Source organism: Sminthopsis crassicaudata, chromosome 6, assembly GCF_048593235.1.
Source record: "Sminthopsis crassicaudata isolate SCR6 chromosome 6, ASM4859323v1, whole genome shotgun sequence".
Taxonomy (NCBI): domain Eukaryota; kingdom Metazoa; phylum Chordata; class Mammalia; order Dasyuromorphia; family Dasyuridae; genus Sminthopsis; species Sminthopsis crassicaudata.
The window spans coordinates 91551715-91570492 of record NC_133622.1 but is presented as its reverse complement, the minus strand read 5'-3'; the positions used below and the strand labels follow the sequence as shown (position 1 = coordinate 91570492).

At 34.7% G+C, this 18778-nt stretch overlaps 2 long non-coding RNA genes across 2 annotated transcripts in view; one reads left to right on the top strand and one right to left on the bottom strand.

Annotated features, from left to right (window-relative positions):
- The window catches only part of LOC141546806 (uncharacterized), a 64858-nt gene that overhangs the window by 35091 nt on the left and 10989 nt on the right, over positions 1–18778 (top strand). The gene's annotated exons all lie outside the window — the stretch shown is intronic.
- Positions 18360–18778, bottom strand: part of LOC141546807 (uncharacterized) — a 33987-nt gene continuing 33568 nt past the window's right edge. Inside the window, exon 3 of the long non-coding RNA XR_012483426.1 lies at positions 18360–18470. This is a non-coding gene — a long non-coding RNA (uncharacterized LOC141546807). The remainder of the gene's footprint in view (positions 18471–18778) is intronic.

Sequence of the window (18778 nt, the reverse complement as noted above, 5' to 3'; positions counted from 1 at the left end):
CTGATTTTAGAATGGCCTAGAAAGATTTATGTGAACTGATACTGAGCAAGACAAGCAAAACCAGAGACACATTGTATACAGTAACTGTAAAATTGTGTGATGATCAATGATGAAAGACTTGGTTCTTCTCAGTGCTTCAGTGATCCACGGCAGTTCCAATAAACTTTAGGAAAATGCCACCTTCCTCCAGAAAGAGAACTATATAGATTAAATGTAAATCAACACATACTGTGTTCACTTCTTTTTTCTGTATTTTTCCTCTATTAAGGCTTTCCCTTTTGTTCTGAATTTTCTCTCCCAATAGGATGCATATTATTTTAAATGTACTTTAAAAATTAACATGCATATATAGCCAGAAAAATAAAACAATTAATTTTTTAAAAAATAACAGTTGCTTTTAAAGTGTGCTTCCAAAGTTTACAAACTATTTTCCTCACAAAAATCTCATGAGATAAGTAGTGAAATTATGATTATCCCCAGTTCTACAATTCTCCATATCAACATGATCAGAGTTACTCTTAATGAAGCTATAATTTACCATGTGTAGTTTCATATTTTGGAGAAGAGTCTGGAGGAAAGAAGGCTGTAAGACATACAATCTAAATAGATAAGAAACAAAATCTAATTTGGGACTCTAGAAATAGAGAAGAAAAAGGCAAGGGCAAATCAAGAAAATTCAAGGAGAAATATTTGTAGAAAATGAAAATGAACTAGATGGGGATGGTTAACAAAGAAGTGGGGAAAAGTCCAAGATCACAACAATGTTTTGACCCTGGGGCATTTAGAAGCACTGTGGGAGAAAAACAAGATTTGGTAACTTTCTTTGCATATTGTATCTGCTCAGAATCAATCATCATCATTATTTTGATTGCCTAGAAAGAAAGATATGCAGGCATGTGCAATGAAATGCACGTCAGAAATTCAGAAGTTATTCAAAATAAAAGGAAAGGTTAATTGGTAAGGGTGCAACAATCCAAACTTTGACCACCAGCAAGGTCATCATTCTTTCTGTTGTTCTCTTTTAAATGAGGTTATCTCAAATGTTTCCCAAGAGTTCATAAAGCACATGCCTATTGCACTCTATTGGCAAAATCCCACTGGGGCTTTCCAAGCATCAGAAGTTTTGAGAAAAGTCAGAGTCACAGCCAAATTTAGTTTTTCAAAAGCTTTGCACAGCACCCTGACATGATTTCATTAGTCCAATGTGATGCACGTACTGCTGCACACATTGGGACCACAACCAATTTTGTTCAAAAAAAAAAAAATCAACATATATTGGGAAATGCCATATTACCCATTGTTAGGATTATTACTAGGGGCTAAGTCAGTTTTGCCCTCAGAGAAATACATTTGTTACTTAAGGGAAAAAATGGTAGAGACTGTATTTCTGCCTATTTGGACAATATAATAGCTGTACTGACTTTTGGACTATGAGCTGAATTACCTAGTTTTTATTTTTACTACTTTTGCTTGACTGGCCCATGGGACTTTCTTTACGTCAGTCTCTTCATCTGTGAAGTGGAAATAATAATCCATGCTTCAGAACTATTGTGCGACTAAGAAATATAGTATCTAAAAGACTGTTCTTTTATTTTTATTTTTTGAGAAAGGGAGAGATCAAAAACACACTATTTGAGAGTAACCAATTTCTAACTAGTTCAGGATAGTTCAGGATATGAAATGCCACATTTCACCCACTTCCCCCAAGTGAGAGAAGAATATATCCTATTAGGGATTCACTCCCAAAGCATAAAATCTTTGAAAATCCCAACACATGCTTCAGTGAGTAGTACTGTACAAAGGATAATAAACCGTTATCACAAAGAATTTTCATTTTAACCTTCTTTGACTTTAGATGGTCAAAGAGAGAAGCAAATGAAACATTCTCAGAGACAACTAGATCATGACATCCTAACAACAAATCACCTAGCCAGGCAGGGACTGTCAGAGCTGGACTAGACTCCAGAGATACCCATAGTGAGCCCGTTGGTTTGTAGCCATTAACTTTTCTTTATACTGTTGCCAAGCTACTACACCAAAGGGAGTATGGGAGAAAAGGAAAGGTTTAAGGATCTTAAGCTAGATTTTTTCTTGTCACAATAATTCATGGTTTTATGGCTGCCACTACCCCCTTCAAAGAAGTTGAACTTTGACGTAGGCTCAGACGTTTCTCTACTGAGGAGAAACTGGCAGAAGTGGTAAAAAGAAAACAGAGAGAAAAGCAGAAAGGTGCAAGAATGCTAACCCCACTTCAACCACTGACAAAAAAAAATCAGGGCTCTATCTCTTCTTTAATTGTAGCTTTTTTGTTTTACATATGCTACATCATATTACCAATGATGCTGTGCATGAGAATTGGTATATAAGACATCCTAGGATAATAGTATGGGAAGAATAGGTGAATTGGTCATACAACAAGAGATAAGGGACATTCAACCAGATGTAGGCCCAGTAAACACAAAATATTAAAGGACTAACAGAAGCCTCCAGCAAGTGGGAAATGTCTTCCAAAAAGGATGTATAGAAAGGCTAAGAACACAGAGGATGAAAAAATATGAGTGGATTGCAGCTGAAGCTTGATGGATTAGTTAGAGTAATCAAGGACAAAGTTTCTTTTAGACTTAAGGTCAAAACAATAAACAAATCAAACAGGCTTCCAAGTGGATAGGAGGACCAGGTGGGGATCTTTCTTTAAGTGACCAGTAGTATAATTAGAATAATGTTTTCAATCAAGGCCTGGATTGTTTGCCAATTTCCAATATACAAATGCTCACACTTAAAATATAATCAGTTCTCAACAGGAGTTGGACCTGGCTTCAGCATATCCCTGGACAAAAGGACCACTTTGAGAAAAGGACAGAGGTGGAGGATAGGCTGTCATTCTTGGCCAATTTAACTGGAAAATAGAATGCCTAGTCTCTTGTTTTATACTATGTTTAATCCCAATTAACTTAAAATACATTAGAGGATAGACTGACTAGAATTACAAACAGTACAAGGAAATATATCAAGGAAGAATTATTTGCATAATTGGACTCCTGGTATTACTGTCACCAAGATGTCTCATTTGGCTCTCTCCTCATCCCCTCCAACATGGGTAAATGGAAAGAACAGTGGATTTGATATTAGAAGGCAAAAAATTCAACTCCTAATTCAGTCATTTTCTTTTTGTATAACATTGGGACAAGTCACTTCTTTCTGGATCTTAATTTTTTCCATTATATGTAGCATGCATGAAATAATAGTAATTCCCCAAGTTTCTCTGATTTCTCTATTTTCCTGGATTATACCTGGATCGCCACTTACATACATACTGACAGACTGCAGTGGTTTTCCTACCCCCTCCATAATTTTGTATTTATTATATACATTTATTTTTAATGTGTCCATATATGTATCTATATATGTATGTGTTATTCCCTAAATCACTCTCAGGATTCTTGGGGGAAATCCTGCTATGTCTGTTTATGCACATAATACATAGATCAGGTACATGTATATAAGCATGCAAATATACCTATATATGTATATAAGCATGGATACATATACACACACAAGGACACATGTGTCAGCCTGCCATGATGAGTATAGGTGTCATGATCAAATCTGCCCAGATCCAGCAGAAGAGATATACTAAAAAAAGGGGAAAGTTGAAGTAATCCCATGCAAGTTACACACACACACACACACACACACACACACACACACATATGTGTGTGTGTGTGTATATATATATATATGTACATATGTACCTATGTGTGTATACTATTTAGTACTCTTTCTCCTTATCTCTCACCAATATGCTTCTCATTTAAATAAGTATCCAGGATGACACTGTTAACATAGTTATTATAACGTTAGAGTAATAACTATAAACTTGAATCACTCTCACCTGTTGAACATAAAGAGTTTATTAATAATAATGGGTGCGGATTTAAGGAAAATAGTCAGAGAGGGAGATAGATAGAAAATCTTTAGATACTAGAGTCCTTAGTTTCTTTAGGGAATAGTATGTAACATGCATTGTAGGCTAAATAAGACCAATGTTTTCTAGTTCTTTATTCATCTTCTGAATAAAGCTATTTCTTTTCTATTCTCAGGTTATTGATTTAGTGGTTGGTGTTTTTTTTTTTTTGTTTTTTTTTTTAATAAAGAATATTAAGCCTGGGATCTTTAGAGCTTCCTATGTGGATAAGCAATTTTCAGTGGAAAGGCAATTACCTTATGACTAGTATGTGCAAAATTATTCAGTTCTGCTCTCTTGTTTTGAGGGATTTCTACCTCTTGAATCCCAAAGTATGGTAGAGGGCAAAGTAAAGTAAAATAGGCAAATTTGTGATCTGTTTCCCTTTGATCAAGCAACAGAAGGGTCTAGAGAGTAAGTTGGTGATTTGACCACTTCTTATTTCTGCTATTAGTTCTCAGGATCAGTGCTTCCTTTAATCAGATCAAGTGCCCACATCAATTGCTGAGCCTCTCTCTCTCTTGTTATGTGATCTTAGTTGGACTATTTTTCTCTACACTTCTTAATCCTCTCAACTTCTGTGTTGTGATATCTCAGTTTCTGTAAAATACTTTTGTTCTTTCTTCTAATTGCCCAGCTTCTCATGTGACTTAATTTACTTTACTTCTTCATTCTGGGCCTTTATATTTCTGTCAGCAAAGTCAGAAATGATCAAAATACATATAAAGTCTTTGTGCTACCTATGTAAGTTATGCATGTATCTGTATCGCTCTGTCTAAATGCATCCCACAAACAAACAAGCATGAATATTTTTGGAAGGAAAGATTTTGATCCCTAATAGGAAAGGGAACAGGAAACTGGGTCAAAGAAACCAGCCACTTTGCTGTCCTTAGAAAGAAAGCACTGGATTTGAATTAAATTTATTTGCTACCCTAAATATTGTCAGACCAAGGGAAATCATTGTTAGGTTCAAGCCACTTTCCTGATCACTTTTCCTTAATAGAGGAAGAGTACAAGCTGTACACTTGACTATCTTCCCACCAGATGTCAATTAAATAAAGAGAATTACATATGGTAAATAGCAGGTACATTTATTTATGTAAAATGATGATAAACAGAAATCAGAGAAGTTATGTAACTGAGAACATACCAGACAATATACAGAATGAATGAACTGTCTTAACTGGGGAACATTGAAAGAAAGGAAAGCAAACATGGAGGTGGAGCCAAGATGGTGGAGACGACACACATGTCTGTCTATGCTCTCCGTTACCCTCAGACTGATTTTTATGAAACAGTCTCAAAATTAGTGCTCGACTGTCAAAACCCACCAATATTAGGAGTACAACACATTACCAACAGAAGATAATCTTGAAATTCATCAGAATAGGTCTGTTTTTGCTTGTGGGCGGAGATGGCTAGGCAGGGTGCAGAATCAAGCAAATAGGTAGTGAGAGTATGGAAAATAGTTCACACTGAGCAGATTGGAGGGAGGTGGGAGGATGGTCTCGGCTAGTAGAAAATCTGCTGGGAGAAATCTATCACATGTAAGCTACCTTGCCCTGGCAGCAAGCTAGGAGATCAGCAGAGAAGCTATAGAAAATAGGGAGTATAATAAATAAAACCAAGAGTTGGTTTTATGAAAAAGCCAATAAAATAGATAAACCTTTGGTAAATCTGATCAGAAAAAAGAAAAAGGAAAATCAAATTGATAGTCTTACAAATGAAAAGGGGGATCTTTCCACCAATGAAGAGGAAATTAGAGAAATAATAAGGAGTTACTTTGCTCAACTTTATGCCAATAAATTTGATAACTTAAGTGAAATGGATGACTTCCTCCAAAAATATAGGCTTCCTAGATTAACAGAGGAGGAAATAAATTGATTAAATAGTCCCATTTCAGAAAAAGAAATAGAACAAGTTATTAATCAACTCCCCAGGAAAAAATCCCCTGGACCAGATGGATTTACATGTGAATTCTACCAAACATTTAAAGAACAATTAGCCCCAATGCTATATAAACTATGTGAAAAAATAGGGAATGAAGGAGTCCTACCATACTCCTTTTATGACACAGACATGGTACTGATACCTAAACCAGGTCGATTGAAAACTGAGAAAGAAAATTATAGACCAATTTCCTTAATGAATATTGATGCTAAAATCTTAAATAAGATATTAGCAAAAAGACTTCAGAAAATCATCCCCAGGATAATACACTATGATCAAGTAGGGCTGCAGGGCTGGTTTAATATTAGGAAAACTATTAGTATAATTGACCATATTAATAATCAAATTAATAAAAACCATATGATCATCTCAATAGATGCAGAAAAAGCATTTGACAAAATCCAACATCCATTCCTACTAAAAACTCTTGAGAGTATAGGAATAAATGGATTATTCCTTAGAATAATCAGGAGCATATGTCTAAGACCTTCAGTAAGCATAATATGCAATAGAAATAAACTACAACCTTTCCCAGTAAGATCAGGAGTGAAACAAGGTTGCCCACTATCACCATTACTATTCAATATAGTACTAGAAACGCTAGCCTCGGCAATAAGAGCCGAGAAAGAGATTCAAGGAATTAGAGTAGGAAATGAGGAAATCAAACTATCACTCTTTGCAGATGACATGATGGTATACTTAGAGAACCCCAAAGACTCTGCTAAAAAGCTATTAGAAATAATTGAGAATTTTAGCAAAGTGGCAGGATACAAAATAAATCCACATAAATCCTCAGCATTCTTATATATCACCAACAAAATGCAACAGCAAGGGATACAAAGAGAAATTCCATTCCAAACAAATGTTGAGAGTATAAAGTATTGGGGAATCCATCTACCAAAGAATAGCCAGGAATTATATGAGAAAAATTACAAAACACTTGCCACAAAAATAAAGTCAGATTTAAATAATTGGAAAGACATTCAGTGCTCTTGGATAGGCCGAGCAAATATAATAAAGATGACAATACTCCCCAAACTAATCTATTTATTTAGTGCTATACCAATCAGACTCCCAAGAAACTATTTTAATAACCTAGGAAAAATAACAACAAAATTCATATGGAAGAATAAAAGGTCAAGAATTTCAAGGAAATTAATGAAAAAAAGTCAGATCAAGGTGGTCTAGCTGTATTTGATCTAAAGCTATATTATATAGCAGCAGTCACCAAAACCATTTGGTACTGGCTAAGAAATAGAACGGTAGATCAGTGGAACAGATTAGATACAAAGAACAAAAAAGGGTACATCTATAGCAATCTAATCTTTGACAAACCCAAAGATACCAACATTAGGGACAAAAATTCATTATTCGGAAGAAACTGTTGGGAAAACTGGAAATTAGTATGGCAGAAATTAGATATGGACCCACACTTAACACCATATACCAAGATAAGATCAAAATGGGTCCATGATTTAGGCATAAAGAATGAGATCATAAATAGATTAGAGGAACAGAGGATAGTATACCTATCAGACCTGTGGAGGAGGAAGGAATTTATGACCAGAGGAGAATTAGAGATCATTATTGATCACAAAATAGAAGAGTTTGATTACATCAAACTAAAAAGTTTCTGTACAAACAATACTAATGCAAACAAGATTAGAAGGGAAGTAACAAATTGGGAAAATATTTTTAAAAGGAAAGGTTCTGACAAAGGTCTCATTTCCAAAATATATAGAGAACTGACCCTGATTTATAGGAAACCAAACCATTCTCCAATTGATAAATGGTCAAGGGATATGAACAGACAATTCTCAGATGATGAAATTGAAACTATATCCACTCATATGAAAGAGTGTTCCAAATCACTACTGATCAGAGAAATGCAAATTAAGACAACTCTGAGATACCACTACACACCTGTCAGATTGGCCAAGATGACAGGAACAAATAATGATGAATGTTGGAGAGGATGTGGGAAAACTGGGACACTGATGCATTGTTGGTGGAGTTGTGAAAGAATCCAGCCATTCTGGAGAGCAATTTGGAACTATGCCCAAAAAGTTGTCGAACTGTGCATACCCTTTGACCCAGCATTGCTGTTATTGGGATTATATCCCAAAGAAATACTAAAGAGTGGAAAGGGACCTGTATGTGCCAAAATGTTTGTGGCAGCTCTTTTTGTTGTAGCTAGAAACTGGAAGTTGAATGGATGTCCATCAATTGGAGAATGGTTGGGTAAATTGTGGTATATGAAGGTTATGGAATATTATTGCTCTGTAAGAAATGATCAGCAGGAGGAATACAGAGAGGCTTGGAGAGACTTAAATCAACTGTTGCTGAGTGAAATGAGCAGAACCAGAAGATCACTATACACTTCAACAACAACACTGTTTGAGGATGTATTCTGATGGAAGTGGAAATCTTCAACATAAAGAAGATCCAACTCACTTCCAGTTGATCAATGATGGACAGAAATAACTATACCCAGAGAAGGAACACTGGGAAGAGAATGTAAATTGTTAGCACTACTGTCTATCTACCCAGGTTACTTATACCTTCGGAAGCTAATAATTAATGTGCAACAAGAAAAAGGTATTTACACACATATATTGTATCTAGGTTATATTGAAACACATGTAAAATGTATGGGATTGCCTACCATCGGGGGGAGGGAGTGGAGGGAGGAAGGGGATAATTTGGAAAAATGAATAAAAAAAATTAAAAAAAAAAAAAAGAAAAAAAGAAAATAGGGAGTAAAGACTATAATTCCAAAACACAGGGTCTCTCAGGATATGGCCACACCCACCCAACACCCAGAGTGACTCAGTATTATCTCAGAGCACTGAGAACATCACAGAGGCAGATCCCAGCACAGCCATTACTGTCCCACTGCTACTTCACTGCTACTTCCTGTGGTCTGTTGAGATAACACCACACTGCCCCAAAAGCAGACTACAATTTTGGGGATTTTTGTTTATGTTTTTGCAAAATGAGTAAAAGGCAAAGAAGGCTCTAACTACAGATAGCTTCTATGTTGAAAGAGAGCAGACTTCAAGCCATGAGGAGATTAAAATCAGATTGTATCCAGATGAAGCTCCAGGGGGGGATATGATCTGGTCCCTAACACACAAGACTCTCATAGAAAAAATTAAAAAGGCTCTTGCAAGAGAGCTGGAAGAAAAATGGGAAAAGGAAAGGGAAGCTTGGCAAGAGGGTCAGGATAAGTCATCCCACTCATTTAAAGATAGAGTGAAAAAAGAAATCAATTCCCTAAAAAACAGAATTAGTGAACTGGAAAAAGAAAATAGCTCCCTAAAAAACAAAATTGGAGAAATGGAAAAAAATTCCATAGAACAAAACAACTCATTTAAAAATTCAATTGGACAATTACAAAAAGAAATTTAAAAAGTGAAGAAAAATTCATTAAAAATCAGAACTGAACAAATGGAAATGAAATGAGTCATTACTCAAGGAGACACCAGGAATCAGTCAAGCAAAACCAAACCAAAAAATATGAAAAAATAGAAAAAAAAATGTTAAATACCTACTTGGGAAAAATAATATATCTGGAAAATAGATTTAGGAGAGATAATCTAAGGATTATTGGACTTCCTGAAAATCATGATGAAATAAAGAGCCTAGACACTAATTTTTTAGGAAATCATCAAAAAGAACTGCCCAGATGTTTTAGAAACAGAAGATAAAATAGACATTGAAAGAATTCATTGATCACCTTCTGAAAGAGATCCCAAAATCAAAATTCCAGGAAACATTGAAACATTGTGGCTAAATTCCAGAACTATCAGACCAAGGAAAAAATACTGCAAGCAGCTAGGGGGAAAAAAAATTCAAATACAGAGGAGCCACATAAGGATTACTCAGGATCTAGCAGCATCCACATTAAAGGATCAAAGGGCCTAGAACTGATATTCCAAAAAACAAAAGAACTTGGTATGCAGCCAATAATAACTTACCCAGCCAAAATGAGCATTTTTCCGGGGAAGAAGATGGACGTTAAGTGAAATAGGGGAATTCCATCTATTTCTGATGAAAAAAAAGGAACTAAACAAAAAGTTTGACCTTCAAATATAGGACTCAAGAGAAACATAAAAAGTTAAATCTTGGGAACTATATTTCTGTTATGAGTATACATGAAGAGTGCATGCATAATTTGGTTTTACTGTTATAATATAAAAAAGAATCTAAAGGTGGAAAGAAAATTATACCAGAAAAAAGGAAAAGTGGAGGTACTGCATCTCACAAAGAGGCAAAGGAAACCTATTATATCTGAAGGAAAGAAGGGAGGGGAATGAATATAGTGTGAATCTTACTCTCATTAGAATTGACTCAAAGAGAAAATATAAGACATATTTGATTTATAGAGAAACTTCCCCCACCTCATTGAAAAGAGGGAGGGGAAAAGTGAAAAGGGAAGGAGTAGGCTAAATAGAAGGGAATATAGAAATTGTAAGGTAAAGGTTTAAGAAAAGGGGAGGGTGGGGAGAGGGATCCTAAAGAGGGAGGGCTGTGTGAGGCAAGTGATGCTCACAGGTTCAATACTGGGGAGGGGGGTAAGAGGGGAAAGGAAAGAGAAAGCATAATCTGGGGTCAACAAGATGGCAAGAAGTACAGAATTAATAACTTTAAGCACAAATGTGAATGGGATAAACTCCCCCATAAAGCAGAGGCAGATAGCAGACTGGATTAAAAGTCAGAATCCTACAATATGTTGTTTACAGGAAACACACTTGAAGCAGGGTGATACTTACAGAGTAAAGTAAAAGGCTGGAGAAGAATCTACTATACTTCAGGTGAGGTAAAAAAAAGCAGGGGTAGCCATCCTGATCCCAGATCAAGCAAAACCAAAAATTGATATAATTAAAAGAGATAAGGAAAGAAAGGGCATAGATAATAAAGCAATATTAATATTAAACACATACGCACCAAGTGGTATACCATCTAAATTCCTAAAAGAGAAGTTAAGAGAGCTGCAAGAAGAAATAGACAGCAAAATTATAATAGTGGGGGATCTCAACCTTGCACTCTCAGAACTAGATAAATCAAACCACAAAATAAATAAGAAAGAACTTAAAGAGGTAAATAGAACACTAGAAAAGTTAAGTATGATAGATCTTTGGAGAAAACTAAATGGAGACATAAAAGAGTACACTTTCTTTTTGGCAGTTCATGGAACCTATACAAAAATTGACCCTATATTAGGACATAAAGACCTCAAATTCAAAGGCAGAAAGGCAGAAATAGTAAATGCATCCTTTCCAAATCACAATGCAATAAAAAATACATTCAATAAAAAGCCAGGGGAAAATAAACCAAAAATTAATTGGAAACTAAATAATCTCATTCTAAACAATGATTGGGTGAAACAGCAAATCATAGACATAATTAATAATTTCACCCAAGAGAAAAATAATAATGAGACGACATACCAAAATGTGTGGGATGCAGCCAAAGTGGTAAAAAGGGGAAATTTTATATCTCTAGAGGCCTACTTGCATAAAATAGAGAAAGAGAAAATCAATGAATTAGGCTTGCAACTAAAAATGCTAGAAAAAGAGCAAATTTACAACCCCCAATCAAACTCCAAATTTGAAATTCTAAAAATAAAAGGGGAGGTTAATAAAATTGAAAGTAAAAAAATTATTGAATTAATGAATAAAACTAAGAGTTGGTTCTATGAAAAAACCAACACAATAGATAAACCCTTGGTAAATCTGATTAAAAAAAGGAAAGAGGAAAATGAATTTGTTAGTCTTAAAAATGAAAAGGGAGAACTTTCCATTAATGAAGAGGAAATTAGAGCAATAATTAGGAGTTACTTTGCCCAACTTTATGCCAATAAATTTGATAACTTAAATGAAATGAATGAATACCTTCAAAAATATAGCTTGCCCAGATTAACAGAGGAAGAAGTAAATTGGTTAAACAGTCCTATTTTAGAAAAACAAATAGAGAGAGGGGGCAGAGCCAAGATGGTGGAGAAGATGCACATGAATTTGTAAGCTCCCTTCTTCCCTCAGCCTCAAAAATAACACTGGACTGATAAAAACCACAAGGATTAGACTGATAAAAACCACAAGGATTAGAAGGACAATTTACCAGTTGAAGAGATTCTGGAATTTCAACAGGAAAGGTTGGTTCCGAGGGGAGGAAAAAAAGATCAGCACACACAGGGTTAGGTGCTAGCACATTGTGCCAAATGGGCTGGGGAGAACTCTGGGATCAGAAAAGTCACTGAGACAGAGGAATCTGGCACAGGTGATAGCTCTTCTCTCCTTATAAAACAGCAGATCAGAAGAGAAATCAAGCTACTTTAAAATATAAAGCCAGATCCTAGATCCACCCCCAATCCAGAAGTGGTCTAGCACCAATCTCAGCATGGCTGTGCAGATGCCTTCTGCTGCCCGGGGCTTCTCCTTGGGGTAGTTGAGAGCCTGAACAGTGGGGGACACAGCCCAGGGCAGCCTCTAATCCACATAGTTTGGGGCTCAGCCTGAGGCAGTGGAATTCTAACAGCAGCAGAACTCCCAGAGAAGCGGAATCTTTGAAGTAGGAACCGTAATTTCCGGACAGTCACTTCTGGTTTGAGCACAGGGGCTTTTCCCGTCAGCTGCTAATATCCATGGCCCCACAGGAGGCTTTGGCTGGGGTTTGTGATGCTTTCACTGTTCAGCCTTAAACCTCAGGGCAGTCACTAGGCTACACAGTGGGGTTCCTCACTGGGCACTCCTTGCAGTGCAGCGGTGCTAACCACCTCTGAGGCATTTCTGGGGAGGGGTGGGGGAAATCTCTCCCAAAGCTCTCTTTTAGCCCAGGCACAGGGTTGTTGCATTCTACCCCCAGTCTGGGAGGAAGCTGATAAATAAATTTCTTACCCCAAGTGCAGACCCCCCACAGAGTGTTAACAATGAGTAAGAAGCTGAAGACAACGATTGACACTTTCTATACAGAGAAAGAGCAGGTATCGAACCCCTAGGAGGCTAACAGCAGAGAGTCTCCAGATAACACCCTAAAGGGGAATGATACGTGCCCCCCATCACATAACTCTCTCCTAGAAGAGACTATTAAAAAGTTAAGAGAGTTTGAAGAAAAATGGGAAAGGAAAGAAAAGCTATGATAGAGAATAACAACATCCTGAAATTTGAGTTGGGATACTAAAAAGGGAGGGCTGCGCATCACAAGTGGGGTCCATAAATTAATATTGGGGAAGGGGTTCAGGGGGGACAAGGGGGAAAAAAGCATAATCAGGGGCTAATATGATGGCAGGAAATACAAAATTAGTAATTTTTTTTTTTGGAGGCTGGGGTTAAGTGACTTGCCCAGGGTCACACAGCTAAGAAGTGTTAAAAATCTGAGACCAGATTTGAACTCAGGTCCTCCTGAATTCAAGGCTGGTGCTCTATCCTCTGCACCACCTAGCTATCCCAGAATTAGAAATTTTAACTGTAAATGTGAATGGGATGAACTCTCCCATTAAACGGAGGCAGATAGCAGACTGGATCAAAAGTCAGAACCCTGCAATATGTTGTTTACAGGAAACACACTTAAAGCAGGGAGATATATACAGAGTAAAGGTAAAAGGTTGGAGCAGAATCTATTATGCCTCAGGGAAGCCAAAAAAGCAGGGGTAGCCATCCTTATCTCAGATCAAGCAAAAGCAGAAATTGATCTAATTAAAAGAGATAAGGGAGAAAACTATATCCTGCCAAAAGGTAGCATAGACAATAAAGCCATATCAATACTAAACATATATGCACCATGTGGTATAGCATCTAACTTCCTAAATGAGAAGTTAAGAGAATTGCAAGAAGAAATAGACAGCAAAACTATAATAGTGGGAGATTTCAACCTTGCACTCTCAGAATTAGATAAATTAAACCACAACACAAATAAGAAAGAAATTAAAGAGGTAAATAGAACATTAGAAAAACTATGATAGATATAATAGATCTTTAGAGAAAACTGAATGGTAAATAGGGATAAATGGACCCAAAAGTAATTGGAAACTAAATAATCTCATCTTAAAGAATGACTGGGTGAAACAGCAAATTATAGAAACAATTAATAATTTCACCCAAGATAATGACAACAATGAGACATTTTACCAAAAGTTGTAGGATGCAGCTAAAGCGGTAATAAGGGGAAATTTTATATCTTTAGAGGCTTGCTTGAATAAAATAGAGAAAGAGAAAATTAACGAATTGGGCCTGCAACTTAAAAAGCCAGAAAAAGACCAAATTAAAACCCTAACCAACCCTAAACTTGAAATTCTAAAAATAAAAAGGAGAAATCAATAATATTGAAAGTAAAAAAACTATTGAATTAATAAATAAAACTAAGAGTTGGTTTTCTGAAAAAGCCAATAAAATAGATAAACCTTTGGTAAATCTGATCAGAAAAAGGAAAGAGGAAAATCAAATTGTTAATCTTAAAAATGAAAAGGGGGATCTTTTCACCAATGAAGAGTAGAGGAAATTAGAGAAATAATGAGTTATTTTGCCCAACTTTATGCCAATAAATTTGATAACTTAAGTGAAATGGATGACTACCTCCAAAAATATAGGCTTCCTAGATTAACAGAGGAGGAGGTAAATTGATTAAATAATCCCATTTCAGAAAAAGAAATAGAACAAGCTATTAATCAACTCCCCAGGAAAAAATCTCCAGGACCAGATGGATTTACATGTGAATTCTACCAAACATTTAAATAACAATTAGCCCCAATGTTATATAAATTATTTGAAAAAATAGGGGATGAAGGAGTCCTACCAAACTCCTTTTATGACACAGACATGGTACTGATACCTAAACCAGGCATGTCAAAAATGGAGAAAGAAAACTATAGACCAATCTCCTTAATGAATATTGATGCTAAAATCTTAAATAAGATATTAGCAAAAAGACTTCAGAAAATCATCCCCAGGATAATACACTAATATCAAGTGGGATTTGTACCACGAATGCAGGACTGATTTAATGTTAGGAAAACTATTAGTATAATTGGCCATATTAATAATCAAATTAATAAAAACCATATGATCATCTCAATAGAAGCAGAAAAAGAATTTAATAAAATACAACATCCATTTCTATTAAAAACACTTGAGAGTATAGGAATAAATGGACTATTCCTTAAAATAGTCAGGAGCATATATTTAAGACCATCAGTAAGCATAATATGTAATGGAGATAAACTGGAACCCTTCCCAGTAAGATCAGGAGTGAAACAATTATTACCACTATTACAATTAGTATTCAATATTGTATTAGAAATGTTAGCCTCGGCAATAAGAGTCAAGAAAGAGATTAAAGGAATAAGAGTAGGTAATGAGGAAATCAAATTGTCACTCTTTGCAGATGATATCATGGTATACTTAGAGAACCCCAGAGATTCTATTAAAAAGTTATTAGAAATAAGTCACAACTTTAGCAAATTTGCTGGATACAAAATAAATCCACATAAATCCTCAGCATTTTTATACATCACCAACAAAATGTAACAGCAAGAAATACAAAGAGAAATTCCATTCCAAACAAATGTCGATAGTATAAAATATTTGGGAATCCATCTACCAAAGAAAATTCAGGAATTATATGAACAAAATTACAAAACACTTGCCACAAAAATAAAGTCAGATTTAAATAATTGGAAAGACATTCAGTGCTTATGGATAGGCTGAGCGAATATAATAAAGATGACAATACTTCCCAAACTAACCTATTTAGTGCTATACCAATCAAACTCCCAAGAAACTATTTTAATAACCTAGGAAAAATAACAACAAAATGAATACAAGGGATAATGCTATAAAAAAAATTACTCATGCATATGTAGTGTTAAAAAAAATAGAACAAGCTATTAATCAACTCCCTAAGAAAAAATCCCCAGGACCAGATGGATTTATGTGTGAATTCTACCAAGCATATGCCAATGCTATATAAACTATTTGTAAAAATAGGGATTGAAGGAGTCCTACCAAATTCCTTTTGTGACACAGGCATGATACTGATACCTCAACTAGGTAAGACAAAAACAGAGAAAAAAAATTATAGACCAATCTCCCTAATGAACATTGACGCAAAAATCTTAAATAAAATAGTAGCATAAAGATTACAGAATATCATCTCCAAGATAATACACCTTGACCAACTAGGATTTATACCAGGAATACAGGGCTGATTCAATATTAAAAAAAAAAAACTATTAACATAATTGACTATAGTATAACCATATTAACAAAAAATAATATGAATATTTCAATAGATGCAGAAAAAAGCATTTGATAAAATCCAACACCCATTCCTATTAAAAACACTAGGGGGTATAGGAATAAATGGATCTTTCTTTAAAATAGTCAGTAGCATCTACTTAAAATCATCTGCAAGTATGATATGTAATGGTGATAAACTGGAACCATTGCCAATAAAATCAGGAGTGAAACAAAGTTGCCCATTATTACCATTACTATTCAATATTGTATTAGAAATGCTAGCTTCAGCCATAAGAGTTGAGAAAGAGATTAAAGGAATTAAGAGTAGGTAATGAGGAAAACAAATTATCACTCTTGCAGATGATATGATGGTATATTTAGAGAATCCCATAGATTCTACTAAAAAGCTATTAGAAATAATCCACAACTTTAGCAAAGTTGCAGGATAACAAATAAATCCACATAAATCCTTAGAATTTTTATACATCACTAACAAACTCCAACAGCAAGAGATACAAAGAGAAATTCCATTTAAAATAACTGTCAATAGTATAAAACATTTGGGAATCTATCTGCCAAAGGAACATGAGGAACTATATGAGCAAACTACAAAACACTTTCCACACAAATAAAGTCAGATCTAAACAACTGGAAAAATATTAAGTGCTCTTGGATAGGCCAAGCAAATATAATAAAGCGTAAATGCATTGTCTACAAATTAAATTGTGGCCCACATTCATTTTTCAATGTTCTAAACTAATCTATTTATTTAGTGCTATACCAATCAGACTGCCAAGAAACTATTTTAATGACCTAGAAAAAAATAACAGAATGAGACATACATTTTCAGACATGGACAATGATTGAAACTATTTTACTTGACTATGCATATTTGTTACAACAGAGAGCTTGGGAGGGGGACTGGTAATTAAGGAAGAGTTGGAGATTAGTGATATAGCTATTATTTTTTTAAAAAAGAAAGGCTATTAATGAATCATTAAAATACAAAAAAAAAGCAAAAAGAACTTTATAAGATGACAAACAGGGCAAAGATCAAACTATGGTATTAAATTTGAAAAATATATGTTTATTTTATATATAAAATATATTTTAAAGTACATTCTATATAGTAAAGAAAAAATTTAATATAAATTCTTACATTTTATATGACATAAATATATATTATAAAATTTTAAGCAAATTTTATAAACTTTAATATAAAATACAATAAAATAGGCAGGTTGTTGACAGTTTTATTATCCATGTTCTGTCATGAGTACATTATTCCTTTCTTAATCAAATTAATGTGTGATTCTTTACATGTGTTTTGATAGTCCTATTCTATACATATTGTTTATTACTAATGTGATATTTACAGGAGAGCTGAAGACCTTGAGTAATAAAAATAAATTTAGAAGTTCATGGGGCTAAACCCTGGATGGGGGTGCTGAGCCATTAAATAATTATTACTGAAAGTCTTTCAAAATTCAGTTCATGCAAGTCCACTGATAAGTTCTTTAAATATATTCCATGGTTACTGTCCAGACACTAAAGAGATTAAGTTTCCTGGTAGATAAAAAGGAGATCTATAGGGAATACTGAGCCAGATTGTGTGCTTATAAACAGAATATTGGTTAGGGATTTGTCTTTAAGTATTGAAGAAGGCAAAAATTAGTTCTGAGTGAAAGTGGGAAGCCAGTAAACTGACCCAAAGGTGCTCATGGGATTACAGATTTATTTTAATTGAGGTCAAAAATGTTATCAAGAAGGTAAGAAACACTGTCAGAGAGCAAATGTAAAGTGTTTTATAAACTGAAAAACACTTTATAAATATTGGCATTTATTAAAGTTTTAATCTATGATTTTAAAAGAATATTTAATCAAATAATATTTATTAATGATGAAATCAGATATGAAATTGACTGAGTCTTAGAGCCACTAAAATTCCTCTCATGGAATATGGAAAAAAAATCATGGTTACTATTTCAAATGTTGAGGGTGGAGATTATGGAGGGACAAAGGGAAAGGAAAGGCACAAGTTATAAAAGCCAAACATTTTTATTTGCTGCTAAAATGAAAAAAACAGCAGTGGACATGAATAGATACAAAACAACAAAATTTACTAGTTGATGATGTGCCTGTTTTAAGCAACATGATACACCCAAATTCCATTGCCTGTTTCCTTGTTTTTGCAGATTTTCTTCCTATTTAGAATGCATTCCTTCTTCATATCTCTTGTGAAAAATCCTTGGTTTCCTGGCCTTCCTTGATGCCCTCAGCAGCTAGTTTCTTCACTCCATCACCTTGTATTTATCTTCTATCTATTTTGAAAATAACAATAATAATAAATATTAAGCACATATTTAAACTTTAAGATATGCAAAAGCTTTACCAATAATGCCTTCATGTCTGTATATAATTTGGACATAAACATTAAGATATGTGTATGTTATTTACAACTGCAGAGGCAGTGATAGATTCATATCCATGTTATCTTCCTCCAACTAGTGTGCAGACTCCTTGAGGATAGGAGCTGTCTTTGATTTTGTTTTTGTTTCTTTAGTTCTTAGCACAATGCCTGGCACTTAATAAGTCCTTAATAAATGCATGTTGAATGCCTAAATTTAAG